Source organism: Solanum pennellii, chromosome 10 (genome assembly GCF_001406875.1).
Source record: "Solanum pennellii chromosome 10, SPENNV200".
Classification (NCBI taxonomy): Eukaryota; Viridiplantae; Streptophyta; class Magnoliopsida; order Solanales; family Solanaceae; genus Solanum; species Solanum pennellii.
Window position 1 is genome coordinate 34,644,205 of NC_028646.1, and position 23,587 is coordinate 34,667,791.

Consider the following 23,587-nt stretch of genomic DNA (forward strand, 5'->3'; position numbering starts at 1 on the left):
GACGTCACTGCACTTTAGAACCAGTGGGCCCTCGTTGAAAACTACGATTAATAAGTTTTTTCTTGTCCGCCACAATGACGCCTATCCCGCTGTAACGTCGTCGCTGCAACGACACACGCCAGCTACAGCAGCACAAATCGGGACAAAACCTTTTTAGTGGAATTTCAATTCCCCCTTTTTACAAAACACTCTTAGCCCACTATGCTCATGAATGTCCTTAACGCCTAAGATCGATTCTCAAAGATCTACTTATCCAAATTCAGTTCCATAAAGTCGTACGGATTCCTTAGCGAGTTATCTATCCATTCATGCTATTGAATTCATATTAAATCCATTCGATTTCTACCAATTTCTCTTACACCTTGATGACTCCAATTTCCTCCAAATCTGGAAAAAGTTGGGAAAATCTTTATACTATGAAAAAGGTTTTCCAGCCTCAATTTTTCCTTCGTTACAAAATCAAAGGGATGTTTCAAATCAAATGTGAAACTAAGACTTGATGAACTACCTGAATGATTATATGACTAACTTTTATTGGTATGTATGTAATATTATGTAAACAATAAATTTTGTTGTACCAGACTCTGAATGATGTCACATAAGGCGATGTATTGAATGGACATGGACCCCTTTTCCTAGGAATTGGTAATGGTGTGTTGCTCGTCCACAACTAACCAAGTAGGTAACACCATGCTTCTTTCTGGGTTAAGGTTTGCTTGGTCATCATGTACCATCTAAGAGTTGCTACACACATGAAAACTTCTTCAACAACTAATTATTGGCATCTTATGATCCTTATTTTTTTTTTGTAATTTTTTTAAAAAAATTCCATCTTTTTCAGTTTGATTGTATATAAAAACCAACAAATCCTAGTGAAAACTACGTACAAATGATGAATAGTTGAAGTCTGTATCATTCATGAATTGAGATCCCTTTTTGTTAACTTCAAGTGTAACATCTTGACAATTCTCCTTCTAAATATATAATGGATGTAATATAAACAAATATTTACATATTAGTTAAAAAAATAGTTGTTGACAAATTCAAACCTCAGAAATGTTTTGAACCTCTGAAATGCTTGGAAACTCTAAAGTGTTCTGAACCTCAAAAGTGATTGGAACCTCAAAATTGTTGTGAACCTGCAACAAATATCACTTGGTATATTATATTTATTATGTCTACATAATTATACAATTTGTTCTGATATTAAATTATGCAACTGAGAATTATACATGTCGGATAGTTAGTTTATTGTATATGTATACAGACCATATTTGTATACATATATGTATATGCATGTTATTTATTTAAACAAATTCAAATTCAAATTGTATATGTATGTTTAGGATTATATGTATATAGCAATTGGTAATGTTGTTTACAACACAAAATAAATAAATTACCTGTGGCTCGGGAGTGTTTAATTGTTGACCTAAAGGGATAAATCCCGAGTGTCTAGCTAGATACTGTAAATGTGACTGGTGAATACTAACTTCTAGAGAAAATGACGGGACAGTTACTCGGACAACCATATGTATAATATTTATGAAGATGTACATTATATACAAAGGACATAAACGTTCGAATGGTCAACAAAATAAAGAAGTAAAATACCTCTTTATCATTTAGATCATTATAAACAGATTGAAAGTTCAATTCAGAAGGTGAATGTCAAGAAGGTTATTAATACTGATCAACTGTGACTGTTGGTACTTTATGCCTAACTTCTACACTATCTCCCTGAAGTGGAAATATTAATTGTATATTTATTTTTATGTATAAAATCTATGTATTGATCTGTAGCAATCCTCAAAATGAACTAGGTTAATGTAGAGCCTATTATGAGTTTTATGAGTTAAGAAGTGTTAAAAATGTTGAATAATATCTTTAGAAGTCATTTTGAAGAGTTTGGAAGTCAAACGTCGAAGAACGACCAAGACTTTCGAAAATTAGTCTTTTGGGTGTGCTAGTGTATCCTTGTTTATTGTGCATGTTTTAAGGTGTTGTTTTGAGTCTAAAATCTGCGGGGATAAACCTAACACCTATAGGGATATATTTAGGATTAAAACGTACGGGCATGACTCCCCAAAGACCAACCAAAGGGCCCTTGAGGAGGATCCAAAACTTGACCAAGGGGCTGCCAAGGCAGCGTTCAGGCAGCCCATATTTGAAGGGTAAGGTGCGTCACAACCTATTCATGAAGGGATTGTCCTGCGACATGGACTCAACACGAATCATTTTGCCTCAAAATTTTCCAGAACCAAGATGTGGAGGCGACGTGCAACCATGTCTTATATTTGGTCACATCGTTTTTGTCAAATTAGACTTGGTTAAAAAGTCCAATAAGTGTAGGGGTATTTTGGGTACCTTAATAATTATTTAAAAATGGTTATTTTGTTACTTAAACCCTAAATTCACCAATAAAAACTAAACGCTCAACCCAAAACAAAATCTCTCCATTCCTTCTCTCCAAAACCTCCATTGTTGAAGCTTTGAAGCTCCAAGGAAGAAGACCAAATTCTCTAAGTTTTCAACACAATTTCGTGGGCTTTCTACCAATAAGGTATGGTGATTACATCCTTGTTTCTTTTATCAGTCAAGGAGCCAATTTCAAAGGCTTTCAAAGATATTCAAAACTTTGAAATCCTATTTTGAATTCTAATCATGGGTTCTTGCATGAAAAGGCTTAAATTGTTGTTTTATGAATTGATCAACTTTAATTGAATGTTTTAAGATAAATAACTCCATGAATACATGTATTCCTTGAATTCCAAATTTTGGCTCTAAAGTGGGTGAACTGATCATGGCTTAATCTTGTTGAATTCATGTGTAGATTGTATTGGGCTATTGAATTGGATATTGATTATTATAGAATTATTCATAGCTTGCCTTATAATTTTGATATCTATATTGAGTATTGATGGATCATTGATATGGATGAATTGTTGGCCTAGTTTATGTATATTGCTGTTGTAAAGACCTCTTGTTATGTGAGTTTGTCAGAAAGGATAAGGAATGGTGATTATGACTATTGGAAGGTGGTGAGTTGATCTAATTCCTTTCTTTAGAGTAAACATGATATTGAATTGTCATTGATTGGTAATAATCAACTTATCATGGCAATGTTTAGTTGTTATATTTGTTATGAACATGGCCTTGTCAGTATTATTATGTGAATTATGGTATGATCATGATATTATATATGTGAAGGTGTCACGTGAAGGTGCTCATGTGTTGTTTATGTAATCTTATAGATTCTATAATGATATGATTGAATATTCTTCTTATCTATTTTTTGATATATGATGAAGGACTAGGAAGATCCTCTATACAATAATGTTGTATCTTGTTTTTGTAGACTAGTTGTCCCTACTTGGTACTTGTATTGTATTGAATGAGTATATGAATGAAAGTCTAGGATCGTATACGTAGAGTAGGTGCCCTTCCTTAAATGACTAAATGAGGTATTTTAGAGTATGTCTTTAACCGGTAGACCTAAACATTAGTGAATGCAAAGCCTTGAATAAGAAAAGAAGGTTAAGAATATGAAATCATGAATATGAAAATAAGGTTATAAGAAGCCTTAAAGTGAAAGACCGTAATGGTGTCCTTCTTGAGTGGAATGATGGACTAGAACGACATGAAACCATCTCTAAAGAAGTCATAAGAGCTATGCTAATAGTCCTTGGTTGGCAGCCCTAGTGGACCCATCCTTGGAAGAAAGAGTATTATGAGTTTGTAGGGCATAGTGATGGTTCCTTCTCTAATACACCTAGGTAATGATCTACTCTATGATAACAAAGACAAACCACCGAGTGAATATGCTTGTGGTAGTATCTCTACTTTAGATAAGACTAGAATACAAAGAAGTGCTTGATATTCTTTAAACATGTGCCAACATGGGATGATTACTAGTTCTACCTTTGGCAAGTGGAACACCTTCCACGGTGTGGGGTCTCATGACACCGGATTCCATACTTAGCTAGTGTGGTCTATGTTGCTTATTGCCTATTCTCATCATATGGGATGTACACTCTAGTTATTAGATATGTTCTACAACGCGTGGGTAGTGGAATGAGACGCTATCTACACATTACACGAGTAGGCTTCGAAGATTCTAGGTGAGTTCCTTAAGTACTCCAAGACCATAATATGAAGTCCTCTAATTGATTACTTTTCTCTTAAATGACTTTAATAAATAATGTTGACTTAGTAAAGGATGTTTAATTGAAAGGTTCTTATCTAGGGTAGCTTCGAGGATCACTTAGGTGTGGTTGAAGATGGTGTATGGGCGGTCTCTTCATGTTTTACTCAAGTGAGTCTTAGAGTAACTTTAGGTAGAGGGTCTAAAGTTATGAAAATATTACTTTTAGAATATGAATTATGTATTATATTGACTTGAAGATGATTCTTATACTTGTTTTATGAGGTTTTCATCAAAGAGCATGAAAAGTATGTTTTAAAGTAAATGTCTGTTTTTGCATGGTTTTTTTTTGCATGTTAACCATACTTAGTGCATTAAATGTGCTAATTCCATATGTTTCTCTCTTTCTACAAGTTTAGGTAGCAAGTGAGGATTCTCTTAGAAGTTGAAGCTTGGGAAATAACATTATCTCAGGATTGGTATGTCGTCATATGTTTGAGGACATGACTAATATTTTAGTTTCCTTTTCTAAAAGACTTTTTAATAGACTATAGTTTTCTTTTAAAAATTGATGTAAGGGTTGTGAATCTATGATATTTTATGTTTCTAAGATGGATATGAAAAGACTTAGTTCTTTCTTATATTCTAAAAAGATTTAGACTATTATTGTGAAAAGTTTTAATTCCGAACTTCTTTTCATATATATATGTGATGAATGATGTCTAAGGGTTTGTATAAGACCTCCTAGAGACCGAATACGCCATGTAACTTCTAGGGTATACCCTTGGGTCGTTACATGATCTCTATTAAAAAATATTCTCCTCTACATTCTTTGTTTTGATAGAATCTAACACAACTTTGAAGTTCTTTTCAATTAAGATTATTAAATCAGTAAACTGTTGCTCCATATGAAATCGGAAATATATAAGTAATGTTCATGTTAAATATATAAACTAAATAATAGCTGAATAAAAACAAAACTAAAAAAAAATCAATATCGATATTTTGAATCGATTAAACTCATGACACAATATATATGATGTTTCAGAAGCAACACTTTATTTAATCTCAAAATTTTGCTTAATTATTGTATAGGAGGCAACATTAGCCCGTTATTTAGCTTTCCTCTTTGGAAGTGGTGACCTGTGTCTTTTTGGAACATTGGTATGTCGAGGAGACTTTCTTAAACAAGGCTTCTTTGAAATAACCTTGGGTGGTGTCTTCTTCTGAATAAGAATGACTGTCTGCCTTGATTTCTTCTTAGGAGGATAAGAACAAGTATCAACTTTTTCTTTACTTTGGTTATTATTTGAACGTGGAGGATCTTGAAAATCATCGTGTGAATCATTTGCAGCTGATATTTCTATTGGAGATTGATCTGATTGAACATACTTGGACTTTTAGATTCTGAAAAACAAGTTGCATACTATAGACACATTTATATTGACATATTCATTGTACAAATGCCAAAACTTATGCATAAACAATGCACAAAATTAAATAGTGAACAACTTATACATACATATATACATTGCACAAACTTATACGTATATTCATACAGTGTAAGTATTATTTATGGGATCTCTATATTTATACAGTTTACAAACTTATAGGTGTATTTATATAGTGGAACAAACTTATACATATATTAATACAGGGCGTACATTTATACATTTATTTTTGTAGACCTCAAACTGATACATATATTTATGCAATTATATAATTATACACTTATTAATATAGTATATTTAAATTGAGCACAAACTTATACATATATTACACAATGCATAACGAATTGTTGTCGTCTCTGAACTTGTCCTTCTCAAAGTAATCTAGATGAGGGAAACTTTTCTTTCTCTTCCAGTTGAAGATCCTAGGGATGTAATCAGACACTCTAAAAACAATCTCCTCATAAAAATTCAAACAACATTCATAAAATCATACTTGCAAAGCAAGTGGGAAACCATATAACCATTAATACTTTCAATCATGTTTAATCTTATTGTGCAAATGTAGAATCCGAAGGTCAAAAGCCTTTTTACTCCATGGTGGGTAGTAAATGTAGCTGCCCAATTCAACTAAGTCAAAGTCTTTCCTATCAATTACAATAGTTAATGGTTCTTCTGGAAGGATGAATTAATGTATGTCGAACAATATAACAAACTTCACATGATCATCATCATTATCACCCAGACCTTGTTAGAAAAATTGTCAACCAATTATTTCTTTGTGATGGATTTTCTGACATCAAAATACTAAAGAATAATATTTTTGGCTCTTTAGTATTAAAGACGATATCGTGCTCATTTTTTCCACATTTTAACCCATATATGATAACAAAGTCATAAATGGTAAATCGAAGAGTGGTGCCTTTACATGTATTAGGGTTGCATATATTGAGCCTCAATCTCGCTAAAAAATATGCATATAATAAGTTGTGCTTGAACATGACACCTACATATGCAAGACAATCGGACAAAACATGTGGTTCCACAAAAGCCATTATACTGAGTTTCAAAAAGCTTTTCAGCTAACACATTCATTACTTCTATATTTGTGTAACATTGCATGTGAGGTGTGCGTGTTGGTTCTCTTTTGCCTAAAAACTTAATAGTCTGAAAAAAAATTATATATACAGTTTTACTAAACTATACATGTATACGTAACTAAGACATAAATACAGATATCAAAATGTATGAAATATATTTTAAATGAAAATAACATATACAAGTTTTATAAAGAAAATATACATTACACAAACCGATTTGAACTGTACAAATGTCATATTGTATAAATAGATAACTTGTTGTACCTCTATTAATGCAATAACTATTGATATTGTAAGGGATAATGCACAAGTACTCCCTCAACCTACGCCCGAAATCTCATAGACACACTTATACTATACTAAGGTCCTATTACCACCCTGAACTTATTTTATAAGTAATTTTCTACCCCTTTTTTGGCCAACGTAGCATTATCTTGTGGGTCCAACGCTTGTTGACTTTTTGTTTCAAGCTAGTGTCACGTAGGTCGAAAAGGGGTAGAAAATTACTTATAATATAAGTTTAGTGGGGTGATAGGACCTTAGTATAATATAAGCGTGTCTCTGGGATTTAGGACATAGGTTGAGGGTGTACTTGTGCGTTTTCCCATTTGTAATTATACAAACAAATTCAAATGTATAATTGTTTACATTATATGTATAGCGAAATATAAATACTTTTTGTATGAGTATAAGTTTATGCATATGGATATAACTAAATGAACATTATCTAAAAAGTATCGCTATACAAATGCAAAAACTTATGCATAAACAATGCAAAAAATTGTATCAAATCTATAAATATTTATACAGTATATATAGAGAAATTGTACTGCTGCTACTAATACAATAACTATTCATATTATATATTATACAACCAATTTCAAATGTTTAATTGTTTACACTGTATGTATAGTGAAACATTTATATTTTATACATTTAGTTTGGATATAACATAGTGACTATACACAACTGTATAAACAAATAAAGCATAATCCAATAGAGAAAATATAAGAATAATATAGAATCATAACATATACAAAATAATGAATATAAAAATACCTTATCATGTTCTATAGAGCTAGAAACAACCACTTCCTTTCTTTCTGCGTTGTCACCTGTATAATTAGTTATTTTTTCTAGGGAAAATACACAAGTACCCCCTCAACCTATGCCCGAAATTCAAGAGACACACTTATGCTATACTAAAGTCCTATTACCCCCCTGAACTTATTTTAAAAAGTAATTTTCTACCCCTTTTCGGCCTACATGGAACTATCTTGAAAAAAATCAACCAGCGTTGGGCCCACAAGATAGTGTCACGTAGGCCAAAAAGGGATAGAAAATTATTAATAAAATAAGATCAGGGGGTAATCAGACCTTAGTATAGTATAAGTGTGTCTCTGAGATTTCGAGCATAGGTTGAGGGGGTACTTGTGCATTATCCCTTTTTTCTTTCCTTTTTCACTTGACCCATCATCAGACTGATCTTTCTTACCTCCCTCCACAATTTTGATGTCAGATTTCTTCGATTTTCAACTAATTTCCTCCAATCTAATTGGGTCTTTTTCCATTTGAATATGATCTCTTGCATTTCATTGGATTTTGATATTGAACCTGCAACCTCCCCAAAATCCTGAATTAGATCCAAGGAAAATAATGGTTATTCAACAATATTTTTCCACCAAGTGTATAGCTCTCATCAGTATTTTAAATCGAGACTGGGCATCCATTGTATGAATGAACACTCTACATGGATGATTAACTAATGTAACGATCAGATCCGTCATTATATAAAAGTCAACAAGGAAAAATTTTGGGTCGGAAAAATTTTCTGTAGAAACTTGAAATTTCCCAACCTAGTCCAAATTTGGATTAAATTGGTCACTAAAGTCTAGGTAAATCTGGTAACAATTAGGTGATATAATTATGAATTTGATCACATTAGTAGATAGCTATGACAATAAGGAAATCGTACGACTTTATGACATTGAATTTGGGCGAATAGAACTCCTAAAATTGATCTTAGCGTGATCGAATAGTTTCTTAGTATCGTTGGTTGAAGGGGTGTTGTGAAATGGGGGTTTGAAATTCTTAAAATTGCTCATTGTTTTCGTGCAAGCTGCTCAGACGGGGTGAGTGCCGCCATGGCGGGGCAATCGTAACTTAAAGTTGGAAAAATAAGCCCCAAAAATGTTTTATTCTGCAATTTTCAAACTTGAGAGTTGTGGAACAAACCCAGAGGTTTTCTTGACAGTTTTCCACCATTTTTGAGTCTAAAGGTAAAATTGTAATTCCACGAATCCATTTTTACATCCGTAGAATGTATTTTAATCGGTAATTGTTGATGGGGTAGGGTTTTGATTTGGAAATTATGTCAGAGAAAGCCCTAATCTAGGTATGGGATCATCGGTATGATATAGGGTTGATAGAATTGTTAGTAGTAAAGATAATTAGTTCTTTTTTTTTATTGATTATCGTTTTTAATTAATTGTTTGTAAACCAAGAACAAGCAGAATAAATCCGAAAAGGCAAGAATGAAGTTTCTTAGGGAATTCGATCTTGTGTCAAGGTAGGTGATGGTTGTGATTTCATGTGTGTGCTGTATCTTAGTTCTTGCTTCATTATAATACGTGCATGTATCTGAATGTTGCATTATTGATTACACTAGTAGTAAATGAGATAGAGAAATGATGAATGCCATGAATCATGACTTGATTGCATGATCCTGAGTATATATTTATAATTTTGACTTGTTGAATGGATTGGATGTTGCGTTACGACATACTAACTTGGATTGGTTTCCACGTTTGAACATAAATACGAGACCAGTTGCCATGTTCCGACATAACTATTTAATAGGGTACTACATTCCGGTATTCTATCAGTTTGGGTTTGGGTTCCATGAGAGAATAAATGACTTGATGTAATTGTGTATCTTGAGAAACGTGAGATTGTACCTAGCTTCGTAAATAATGATGATATTGTCTATGCTCGGTGCATGCATGTTATTATTATGTTGTAATGATTTATGTATATTGTACTTAGTGGGATATTCGCGTGATCGTACTAGTACAATGTAGTTGTGTACTGATACTGCACTTGCTCTTTCTTTATTGAGTACATGACATCTTCAAGTAGCTATTGACAGACCTTGCGTAGAAGATCAATGATCATCATTCGAATTCAAGGGTGAACCAGTTCTTTGGGCTCCCATGAGTTCTGTTCTGTTTATGTATGCATTTCAGACTTAGACTGGTTCTTTAGTTTGTTTTATGTTAGTTTGGGGTTGTACCATATTATTGTTTAGACATATGTTGAGCTTTAGATGTATTGGTACATTGACTTTCAGGTTCCAGACATTGTTTTCCGTATTTTTTTAGACTATTGGTTTGGAGTTTATTGGAACTCCCTATTTTCTTTCCTTAGCATTTGACTTGCTTCCGTAACTTAAATGACTTAGTTTTGATTAATTTTCATAGTTCTTGTTTAGCGAATTAATATTAATGTCTCTCCCACCAGAGGACTAGTGTGGGTACCAATCACGATGGTCTCAGTCATGACAAAGTTTGTTCAGAGCCTAGGTTCATTGATCTTGATGCACCAAAACGAGTCTAGTAGAGTCTTCTGGAATGGTACAGAGACGTCTGTGCTTTTCTTTGAGAGGCTATAGGAGGAAACATCTTTATTTTATCTTATCTCTGTTCGTGCTATACCTTAATTCTAATTGGTAACTGCTAATTCGAATTGGGATCCAACCTTTTTCACTCTTTTGTCCATAGATGGTTAACACTAGGTTCAATGGTGTCAGACCCGTAGCATCCTTCAATGCTCTAGTTGATGAATCTGCAGCAATATGTCGCAGTCAATACAGTGGTAAAGGAGGAGATAGGGGTAGAGGTCGATGAGAAGTGTAACCTACTAGGAGTATCCGTTGAAAATGCTCCCAGAAATATGGTCCCTGCTGCACCATAAAGAGGTAGAAAAGAATATCAAGTTTAAGAATGAAGAGAATGTAGGACAAGAAGAAGAGGTGCAGGTTGAGACAATATATATTCCTATCATATACCTTGTGTTAGATCAACAGATCAAGTCGTTCTTTAAAGGATTGGGTTGTCCGGGAGTGATTCCCTCATTTCAAGCAACTAAAGCTCCCCCAAATCCTCCTATTTCTACCACTGTCCCCAAGGTGGGAGGAAATTTAGGTAATAATGTTTTACTTCGTCCTTTATTTGTCTCTGTTATAACTGGTAACGAGCACGAAATGTAGATTAAGTTGTTGAAGTTGAAACCAATTGTTTTCCATGGTTTTGAGAGTGAGGATGCGTATAAGTTAATCTAAGATTGTTATGAGAAGTTACATAAGTTTGGTATTGTCATCAATATGGGGTTAAGTTTGTGACTTTTTGGACCCAATTTCATGCTCAATTTTTAGAGAAATATGTGCCTAGGAATTTTAGAGATAGCAAAAAGGATGATTTCATGGTTTTGGAAATAGGCAGTATGTCTTTGGCTGCTTATGAATCCAAGTTCCGTGTCTTGTTTAGATATGCTACTCAGTTGGTGACTATTAAGGAAGAGAGGGTCCGCTTATTTATTAAGAGACTGAATTTTGAGTGCAGGTAGTATCTGTTCATATGACCTCTGCACGGAGGAGCTTTATATGAGGTTACAACTTTGCTAAGATAGTTGAAGGGGTGAGGCAAGGCAGTCAGGCTAAGGAATTGTCTAAAAGGGACAAGAACTCGAGTAACTTCCAAGGTTCATACGCCAAAGGGTCAGGGAGGCCAACACTTGCAGCCATGCCTATTCAGTCTGCTATGCCCACCTTTACAAATAAATTACTCGGGAACTCCACCTAATAATATGATTCAGTATAGCCAGGGAGTCACACCTTCGACATTTGATGCTATCTTTTGGTTGTTCTTACTATAATTTTGTAGATATTGGCATATAATGATAGATTTTTGATCCACGTATGATGGATTCCGTGCAATAACAGATAGAGAGTGGTGCCCACTAGAAATGGTAATAATGGTTGAGGGTTTGAATAAGGTGGGCGAGTAGGAAATTAGTGAGGGTGCGGAGGTAGAGGAAATGATATTGCAAGAAGAGGTGCAGTGCAACCAGGCAGGGAAGTCATCCATCATGATGATATAGCTCAATGTTACACCTTTCTGGGTAAGAATGAGGCAGAGGCGTCTGATGCAGTGATCGTAGGTATTATTCTTGTCTGTGACTGAATAGCTAATGTGTTATTTGATCCATTTTTACTTATCTTTATGTGTCCATCTGATTTTCCATAATATCTTTGTGTCCATGTGATTTTCCACAACATTTGCTATGATTTTTGATATAATTGATGCTCATATCCATGTTTCTACCCCACTTGGAAATTCTATAATAGTCAAATATGCCTATCGTGCTTGTCGTATTATGTTTATAGGTTTTGAAAACTGGGATGATTTGGTGATTTTGAATATGATTGACTTTGACATAATCTTAGGCACGACTTGGTTGTCCCCCTATGAAGTTTTGCTTAATTTTAAAACTAACTATGTAACTCTAGAAATTCTTGGAAGGACAAAGTTAGAGTGGAATGGGGTGTACAAGCCTTAGCAAGCTAAGATCATATCCTCCAATCGGGCGAGGAAATGGTAGGGCAAGGTTATTTGGCTTATTTTGCTCATATTTGGGATGTTGAGGTTGAGTCTCCATTTATCGAGTCCATTCCTGTGGTGTCAAAATTTAGAGAAGTGTTCCCTACTGATCTTCCTCGTATATAGATTTCTACATTGATTTAGAACCTGATACGCGTCCCATTTCCATCTCTCAATATCACATGGCTCGGACAGATTCAAGAGATCTTAAGGTTCAAATCCAAGAACTTCTTGACAAAGGATTTAGTCATCCTAGTTCTTCTCCTTGGAGTGCTCCAGTTTTCTTTGTTAAGAAAAAAGATGGTAGTATGTATAGATTACCGACAATCGAATAGGTTCACTATTCAAAAAAGTACCCATTGCCTGGAATAGATGATATTTTTGACCAATTGCAAGGTGCATCAGTATTCTCTAATATTGACCTAAGTCCTGACTACCGTCAGTTAAAAATTAGGCCCGAGAGTGTGCCCAAAATAAAGTTTAGGACCCGCTATGACAGTATGAGTTTCTTGTTATGTCGTTTGGATTGACTAATGGACCTACAACTTTTATGAGTTTAATTAATGGTGTGTTAAATCCCTTCCTTGATTCATTCATCATATCCTTTATTGATGATATTTTGGTCTATTCAAAAAGTGAGAAACAACATGCCGACCATCTTCGTATTATATTGGGTGTTCTTGTGAAAGAAAGGTTGTATGCAGAGTTTTCTAAGTGTGAATTTTTGTTGAATTTGGTTGCAATTTTGGGGCATGTAGTTTCAAAAGAAGGGGTAATGGTAGATCTCAAATAGACTGAGGTAATTAAGAATTGGGTTCATCCTAGATTTCTGGTAGAAGTTAGGAGTTTCGTGAGGATCACTAGCTACTATCATCGATTTGTGAAGAACTTTGCTTCTATCACCATCCACTTGAAAAATTGACAAAAAAGGAGACGCCCTTCGAATTTACTCAAAAATGTGATGAGAGAATCCAAAATCTCAAGACTTTCTTGATCACCGTACCTATTCTAGCATTATCGGTTGAAGGTAAATATTTTATTGTTTATTGTTGTCACACCCTGAGCCTACACCCTGGACGTGGCCGGCACTCGAAGACCATTGTTGGACCCCTAGAGAACCCTTGTCCTGGCTTACTTAAATTATCGGAAGACTAAACTCAACTTAATCAAGAAATAAAACATGCCTAAAAGAAATACATCATATAATATTCTGGACAAAATGGCGCTTAAGTCTCAACAGGTAAAATAGACTCCAAACAGAACTACTAACTATCTACGAAGCCTCCAAACTAACTGAGATTGATTTTGGGACGGGCCCCACAACATCCTAAAAACTAAACTAGTAAAGCAAATGAAGAGGATGTCCTCCAGAATGCGAGGAGGCTTACCATTTACTTTGGAGTTCAATCTGGATCAACGAAGCGCTGCGTGCTGATCGTGTTACCTGCGTCTGCATCATAAAATGATGCAGGAAAACTGGCATAAGTAAATTGAATGTACAAGTATGCGAGTTTGAGTGCTAAACACAACTAATAATCTTAAAATGAAGTAAGGATGTACTTACCTTTGCTCTACTCAACTCATAATATGACAACTCAATATATAGCACGAAGAACATATGCAATAATAAACTCACTTTACTTATATATGAAAGCAATATAGTTTTTGTAGGAGTTTCTAACCGACAACCACCACTATGAGCCTAAGTGATGATACAACGTCTCGTCCACGTTGCCAGAACTGTCCTATACTTTGCAGTCGCATAGAACAACCTCAACCTAGTGGATCCACAGCCTAAACTTACATGATAATCTATAAAGTATGACACGTTAATAACCATGATGGATACATGGTTTACATGGGGACTTGAGTTATTTGAACTCTTATTCCCACATCGGGGCTCAATACTACTCCCAAAACATGCATTAGGTCATACTTTTAATAAAACTTTCTTCTTTGGGTGGAGATAATTTACTAAACCTTTTAGCTTTAAAAGCTCCTTTTGGAATCAATGTTCCCCTCTTTAGTTCAAAAATCTTTTGGAACTTCTTAGTTTCCTTTTAAATTAAAATGTGAAACATTTATCAACCATTAGGGAATACTTAGTCCCCCTTATAACTTTAGAGAAATGAACTCCACTCTTGCTCTTTACTTAACTTGAAACCTTAACTCTTAGGGAATACTTAGTTCCCTTTTAGCTTTTTATAATTGAACTCAACTCTTTTGTATTTGCTCGACTTGTAACTTGAGCCTGAAATCAAAGTTAAAATGATTGTTTAAGACTCTTTGAAAACTTTACGAACTTACTTTGACTTGCTTATTAACTTTTAAACTTGACTCTTAACTTCTGACTTTGATCTTAGATTCCCTTGAATTGGATTATGGATTCAAGGATCTGGATCTCATGTTTATCGATGATTTCATGATGTTTATATGTACCCTTGAGTTTTGGAATAAGCTAGGAATGAAAGGTACATCACTTAGGAACTAGTCCGAAAAGATAGGGAAAGAAGGGGGTCTATAAGGGGTCTTGGCGCTCTAAGAGGCGCGGGGAGACAGGGTGTGTCGGACAAACCCTAGTTAGGGGCACTCTAGGTAGTGCGGTGGTCCAAGGCCTTTCAGACAGAGCCTGCCTGAGGGGTTGTGGCAGGCGCGGCGCTAAGGGCTATCTGATGGGACCTCTGACTCTTCTTCTCCATTTTTAATCTGTAAACCTCCTAAACTTCCATTAATCTACCCTAAACACTTAGGATCCCTAAATACCTCATTACCCAATAGATTATAACCAAAAACAATCCAGAAACATGAATCAAACCTACTAGAGATCTACTACAATTCAACAAACAAGAACTTCACAACTTTTGGTCAAGAACTTCAAGATTTTCATTCAAATAAAATCTAATTTGATGTATTGAATCAAATTGGGGTGTGGGTGAAAGGACCCAACACCGTATGATCTCACATACCTTGATATGGATCACCCCCTACGAAATCCAGGCATTGGTCTTTGTGTTTCATGAACAATTCTTGATTTTCGTATTCTTTTCTCTTTTCTCCCAAGCACTAAGTGTTATTAATCTTTGTAGAACTGTGTTGGGACTTGTTCTTTACCCCTAAATAACCGTTATAACGAATTTGGAAATACTAGGGTGAAAAGATAATTTTGCCTTTAGTAAAATCCAGATTGGACTTTCCTAAGTCGAACAACCCAAATTCCAAAAGGCATATCTCCCTCATACAACATCTGATTTGTGCAAAATCCGCGGCGTTGGAAAGATCTTCCCAAGTGCTTCCCAACCCTGTAAAGAACTCATCCAAACTCCTCCTGATCTTGAAGTTATGGCTGTTTGAAAAATTACCAAAACTCACTTTTGAAAGTTGGAAATTTTCCAGATTTCTCTACTCATGTCCAAAAATTATTGTTCTTGGTTTCTTAGCTTATTCTTAGTTAATTCAGGTTACGAGATCTTACAATATATCCCCTTGGGTACATTCGTCCTCGAATGAGAATTCTTTGACTAAGCTAAGGGTAGTAAAAACATTTCAGCACTCAACAAACAAAACCAAGTAATAATATGGTTTTACATAACCTTATAAAGTGCTAATAAGAGAATTTCGTATGTTGATCTGCATTCTCTCCAGATTCAAAGATATGTGTATATCTCATATTCATATCCTCCTTAGCTTCCCAAGTCGCTTCTTCAACGAATTTGTTCCTTCAAAGGACCTTGACTGAAGCAACATCCTTTGTCCTTAACTTGCGAACTTGACGATCCAAAATATGAACCGTAATTTATTAATATGATAGGTTATCCTTAATCCCAACATTTTCTGTTGGTACTATCAATGAAGGATCACACAAGCACTTTTTCAACATAGAAATATATAATACTGAATGAACCGCCACTAGCTCTTTGGGTAGCTCCAACTCATAAGCGACATTATCCACCCTCTTGGAGATTTTATAAGGTCTAATATACCGGGGAATAAGTTTCCACTTCTTACCAAACCTCAAATACCTTTCATGGGTTAAACCATAAGGTACACCCAATCGTACACCTCAAACTCTAATGGCTTGTCCTAATATCCATGTAGGACTTTTGGAGACTTTTTGCCGTCTTCAATATTTCTTGGATCACTTTCCACCTTATCCAAGGTTTGGTGAACTAGATGTGGTCCTATCAACCTTACTTCGCCAACTTTGAACCACCCAATAAGAGATCTGCATCTTCTCCCATAAAGATATTCATATGGAGTCATTTGGATGATCGAATGATAACTGTTGTTATAAGCGAATTCAATGAGAGGTATATGATCATACTAATTTCCCTTTAAGTAGATAATACAAGCTCTCAACATATCTGCTAAGGTCTTGATAGTACGCTCTTCTTGTCCATCTGTCAGAGGATGAAAAAAGCAATAGTCAAATTCACCTTAGAACCCAAACCTTTATAGAAAGATTTCCAGAATTATGCAGTAAATTATGCACCTCTATCTAAAATAATGGAGACTGGAACGCCATGAAGTCTTACCACTTCTTGAAGGTACAACGTAGCATAATCCTCGGCCGAATAGGTAGTATTTATCGGCGAGAAATGGGCTGACTTTGTCATTTGATCAACAATCATCCACATAGAATCATGTTTCGTTCGAGTTCTTGGCAAGCCTATGATGAAGTCTATATTAATCATCTCCAACTTACATTCCAAAAATTCTATATTTTGAGCTAAACCTCAAGGCCTTTGGTTCTCCACTTTCACTTGTTGACAATTTGAACACTTGGAACAAACTTAGAAATATCCTTTTTCATACCTTCCCACCAATATACCTCTCTCAAATCACAATACATCTTGGTGAAACCAGTATGAATGGAATATTTAGAGCTATGAGCCTCCTCCTAGATCCTCTCTTGGAGTCTACCACCTTAGGTACACATAATCTACCATGATTCTTCATCACACCATCTCCCCCTTTTTCAAAAGCCAATACTCTTTTCTTATAAACACTTGCCTCCAAATAAAACAAAATGGTATCTTGGTCTTCCTTCAGTTTCACCTCTGACACTAATGATGATTCAGCCCCATTGGTCACCACTATGCCTTCTTATGTGGAATGCATAAATCTGACTCCCAAACATGCGAGTCTGTGCGCATCTTTAGATAACTCCTCTTCTCTTCTTTGACATGGGAAGTACTTCTCATGGACTACCTGCTTAAGGAATTAGCAAACCATATTAGACTTACCTGGGTGGTAAAGAATAATCATATCATAATCCTAGAGTAATTTTAACCACCTTCTCTGTCTGAGGTTGAGTTCTTTTTGAGTCAACACATATTCGAGGCTCTTGTGATTAGTGAATATATCAACATGAACACCTTACAAGTAATGACTCCATATATTCAAAGAAAACACCACTGCAACCAATTCAATTCATGAATTGGATAATTTTTCTCATGAATCTTCAACTGTCTGGAGGCATAGGCTATAACCTTGCCATTTTGCATTAACAAACAGCCCAAGCCAAATCTTGATGCATCACAATACACTACAAAGCCTTGAGTACCCTCTGGTAAGGTAAAAACTAGAGCATTAGTTAATCTCTTTTTCAACTCCTGAAAGCTTTTCTCGCAAGCTTCAAACAATTCAAACTTGACCATCTTCTGAGTTAGCTTGGTCAAAGGAGAAAAGATAGATCAGAATCCTTCAACATCTCCTATAATAGCCATCTAGGCCCAAGAAACTCCTTATATCTGTTGGAGATGTGTGTCTAGGCAAACTCTGAACTTCTTCAATCTTCTGAGTGTCAACTCTAATCTCTTCACTAGAAACAATGTGGCCTAAGAAAGCCACAAACTTAAGCCACACTTGGAGAACTTGGCATATAACTCTTTATCTCTCAAAGTCTGAAGAACAATCCTAAGGTGACTAGCATGATTTTCTTCACTCCTTGAATGAATCAGTATGTTATCAATGAAAACGATGACAAAAAAATCTAAATAAGGTTTGAAGACTCTGTTCATAAGATCTATGAACGTTGCAGGTGCATTTTCCAAACCAAAGGACATAACCAAAAATATTTATAATGCCCATACCTTGTTCTAAAAGTTGTCATTGGAATATCACATTCCCTTACTTTCAACTGATGATAGCCTGATCTATGTTCAATCTTGGAAAAGCAAGAAGTACCCTAAAGTTGATCGAAGAGATCATCTATCATTGGAAGAGGATATTTATTCTTGATGGTCACCTTATTCAACTAACGGTAGTCTATACACATCCTAAGGGACCCATCATTCTGGAGCGCTCCAAGGTGAGACACTTGGTCGAATGAAATTTTTATCTAACAAATCTTTCAATTGTTCTTTTAGCTTTTTTAACTCTGCCGGTGCCATTATGTATGGCGGAATAGAGATAGGACGAGTATCTGGGATGATGTCTATGCCAAAGTCTTCTCTCTTTCTGGAGGGACTCTGGGTAGATCATTAGGAAAGACTTCTGGAAACTCACTGACTTAAGGGAAGGTACCTAAACACTTGAGTCATTAACTTGGACTATGTGATAGATAAACCCCTTAGAAACTAACTTCCTCGCCTTAAGGTACGGAATGAAACTACCTTTAGGCACTGCTGAACTACTAGTCTACTCTATGACTGGATCATTAGGAATTTGAAATTTGACAACTCGAGTTTTGCAATCTATTGATGCATAACAGGAATGGAGGCAATCCATACCTAGAATGACATCAAGATCTACCATGTCTATCTCTATTAAATCAGCTATGGTACTCTTGTGATTGATGGAAAGAGGACAATCATGATAGACTCTTTTTGCTAGAATAGACTCCCTAACAGGTGTAGAAACACAGAAGGGTTCACAAGTTTTGTAGGAAGAATCTCAAACTCAATTTCTCATAAGGGGTTACAAAAGATAAACTTTCTCCTGGGTCTAAAAATCATAAACATCAAAAGTAAAGACTTTGATCATACCCGTGACAACATCTGGAGAGTTTTCTTTCTCTTGGTGGCTAGTGATTGCATAGAGACGGTTCACCCCTCCGCCGGTACCAGAAGTGGCTCCTCTATGTGCTGCACGGTCTGGTGGAGCAACTGATGAATATTGAGTTCTATTGCCTGGATTTCCACCACCTTGCTTATTCTTGGGGCACTCTCTCATGAAGTGGCCCTCTTGACCACACCTAAAACAACCTGTCTAGCGATTACGACAATCTCCTGGGTTGTTTCTACCACACTTAGTACATGTAGGAGACTTAATTTCTTCTTGTTCCACACTATCTTGAGACTGAGTTGGACTTTCCTTGAAGTGCTGCGAATTCTGGCCACTATACTTACCTCACTTTCTAGGCACATGTGCACTAGTAGATGATGGAGCATGCCTCTTTGATTACTGAAATTGTGGTCGACTTGAACCACCCTTATGTTGACAAGACTCATTCCCAATCTTCGCGTTCTTGGTTCGATATTTCTCTTCATCCCTCAGCTTCTCGTTTTCAACTTGTTGCACATAGACCATAAGCCTGGATATGTCCACGTCACCAATCAACATTGTATTCCAACCTTCTTTGCTTCAAGCACGACCCAAACCAGCAACAAACAAGATTATTCTGCTCTTCAAATCCTTCACCATTTCCGGAGCATAGCGAGACAGTTGGGTAAACTTCAACCCATACTCATGAACACTCATGGAGTCCTGTTTCAAAGTGAGGAACTCCCGTACCTTTGCTTTCTTTAGTTCTCGAGGAAGAACCTCCCCAAGAAGGCTTCTTCGAAATAATCCCAACTTGGAGGTGTTGCGTCCTCAACTCTGCCCTCCTTCCATTAGTCAACCAAGGTTCTAGCCATAATCTTCAGTTGATATGCAGCTAATTCAAACCTCTCAGTACTAAGCACATGCATCACCTCAAATACTTTCTTCAATTCTTCCACAATGTTTTCCGGATCCTCAGGAGCGCTTGATCCGGTGAAGCTATAGGGATTCATTCTCAGAAACTAACGAACCCTCGAGGTGTCAGCCCCTTCTTGTCGAGCTCCTCTATATTGCCCAACTTTGTTGGTCACCGGTTGACTTAACATCCGGATGGCTTCTCGGAATTCGACATTTGTTACCTTTCCTTGGGGTTGCATATCCGGTGCATTAGGAACCTCTTGCTCATCAACATTTCTTTGGGATGGTTGACCTGTAACTGCTCTTCGTGGAGGCATGATGATCTGAAAATACGCATAAGCATAAATTAGAGAGATACTTTTAGAGATAAACTCTACACACGAAAGAATATAAAAAAAGTGAAACATTCCTAAATGTTGTAGACTCTTAATTATAGATATGGAGTTTTGCACCAATGACTACGACTCTACAGACACAACTTCATAGACTCCCTAGGACTCTTGAAAGCTGTGCTCTGATATCAAGTTTGTCATGTCCTAATTCTACACCCTAGACGTGGCCGGCACTCGAAGACCATTGCTGGCTCCCAAGCAAACTCTTGGCCTGGCTTAGGTAACTCAGTGGAAGACTAAACTCAACTTAATCAAGAAATAAGGCCTGCTTAAAAGAAATAATTCATATAATATTCTAGCCAAAATGACACTTAAGTCTCCACAAGTAAAGTAGACTCCAAACTGAACTAGTAACTGTCTACGAAGCCTCTAAACTGGTTGAGATGGATGTTGGGACAGACTCTAAAACATCCTAAAATCTAAACTAATACAGAAAATGAAAAGGATATCCTCCGGAATGCAAAGAGGCTTACCACTAACTCTGGAGTTCAATATGGATCAACGAAACGCCGTGTGCTGATCCTGGTTACCTGCGTCTGCATCATAAAACAATGCAGGCCAACTAGTATCAGTACATTAAATGTATGAGTATGCAAGTTGGAGTTCTAAACATAACTAATAAGCTTGAAATGGAGTAAGGATGAACTTACCTTGGTTCTGCTCAACTCATTATATGACAAATCAATATATGGAAATAAGAATATATATATATATATATATATATATATATATATATATATATANGTATACTTTACAAGCAAGACTGTAGGTTTCCCCTTGGAATTTTCGTAGTGAACATATTCAGATATACTCGCTCAATCGGTTGATGCGATATCTTTAAACCGTCGAGCTTTGGTGTATACCTAGACAACTATATATCACACAATTAGGTGTCTTGCCTTGAGCCTACACCTTGACGTGGCCGACACTCGAAGACAATTTCTGTCCCCCAAGTGAACCATTGGTCTGACTTACTTAACTCCGCGAAAGACTAAACTCAACTTAATCAAGATACAACATGTTTAAAATAAATACTTTATATAATATTGTGGCCGAAATGACACTTAAGTCTCAACAAGTAAAATAGACTCCAAACTGAACTACTAACTATCTACGAAGCATCTAAACTGACTGAGATGGATGTTAGGACAGACCGCACAACATCCTAAAAACTAAACTAGTAAACCAAATGAAAAGTATGTCCTCCGGAATGCAAGGAGGCTCACCAGTGACTCTGGAGCTCAATCTGGATAAACAAAACGCTGCGTGCTGATCCTGGTTACCTGCTTTATGATGCAGGCCTACTGACATCAGTACATTGAATGTACGAGTATGCGAGTTGAAATTCTAAACATAATTATAAAGCTTGAAAAGGAGTAAGTATGAACTTACCTTGGCTCTGCTAAACTCATAAGATGACAACTCAATATATGGAAACAAGAACATATGCAATATATACATAATAAGCTGGTAAAAACAGTGTAAACTCTTAGTTCATTAAATATGAGACAATAATAAACTCAACTTTACTTATATGAAAGTAAAATAGTTTCTGTGGGATTTCTCTAACCGAAAACCACCATTATGAGCCTAAGTGATGAAACAACATCTCATTTACACTGCCAGAACTGTCTTATACTTTGCCGTCGCATATAACATCTTCAATCAAGTGGATCCACTGGCTAAACATAAATGATAATCTAAAAGGTATGACACCTTAATACCCATGATGGATACATGGTTTACATGGGGACTTGAGTTATTTAAACTCTCATTCTCACATCGGTGCTCAATACTACTCCCAGAATATGATTTAGCTCATATCTTTAATAAAACTTCCTTCCTTTTGTGAAGATAATTTACTAAACCTTTTAGCTTTAAAAGCTCCTTTTGGAATCAATGTTCTCCTCTTTAGTTCAAAACTCTTTTGGAACTTCTTAGTTTCCTTTTAACTGAAATTTGAAACATTTATCAACTTTTGGGGAATACTTAGCCCCCCTTATAACTTTAGAGAAATGAATTCAACATTTGCTCTTTACTTATCTTGAAACCTTAACTCTTGGGGAATATTTAGTTCCCTTATAGCTTTTGATGATTTAAATCAACTCTTTTCTCTTTGCTTGACTTGTAACTTGAGACTCAAATAAAAGTTAAAATGATTGCTTAAGACTCTTTGAAAACTTTAAGAACTTACTTTGACTTGCTTATTAACTTTTAAACTTGACTCTTAACTTTTTTAAGTTTGATCTTAGCTTCCCTTGAATTGGATTATCGACTCAAGGATCATGATCTCATATTTATGGATGAGTTCATGATGTTTAGATGTACTCTAGAGTGTTGGAATCAACTAGGAATGAAATCTACATCACTTAGGAACTAGTACGAAAAGATAAGGAAAGAACGGGGTCTCCAAGGGGTCTTGGCGCTTTGAGAGGCGCGGGCACCAGGGCCTATCACACATATCCTGGTCTAGGGCGTTCTGGCTGGCGCGGCGTGCCAGGGCCTGTTAGACAGAGCCTGGCCTAAGGGGTTGTGGCAGGCGTGGCGGCCCAAGGGCTATCTGACGGGACCTCCGACCTTTCTTCTCCATTTTTCATCTCTATCTTCCTAAACATCCATGGATCCCACCCAAATAGTTAGTATCCCTAAATATCTCATTACCCAATAGATTAGACCCAAAAACAGTATAAAAACATGAATCAAACCTACTATAGATCAACAACAATTCAACCAACAAGAACTTTACAACTTTTGATAAAAAAACTTCAATATTTTCATTCACTATAAACTCTAATTTGATGTATTTACTCAAATTGGGGTATGGGTGAAAGGACCCAATACCGATTGGTCTCACATACCTCGATAGGTATCACCCCTGACAAAATCCATGCAACGATCTTGGCGTTTCTTGGACAATTCTTGATTTTCCTCTCTTTTCTCCCAA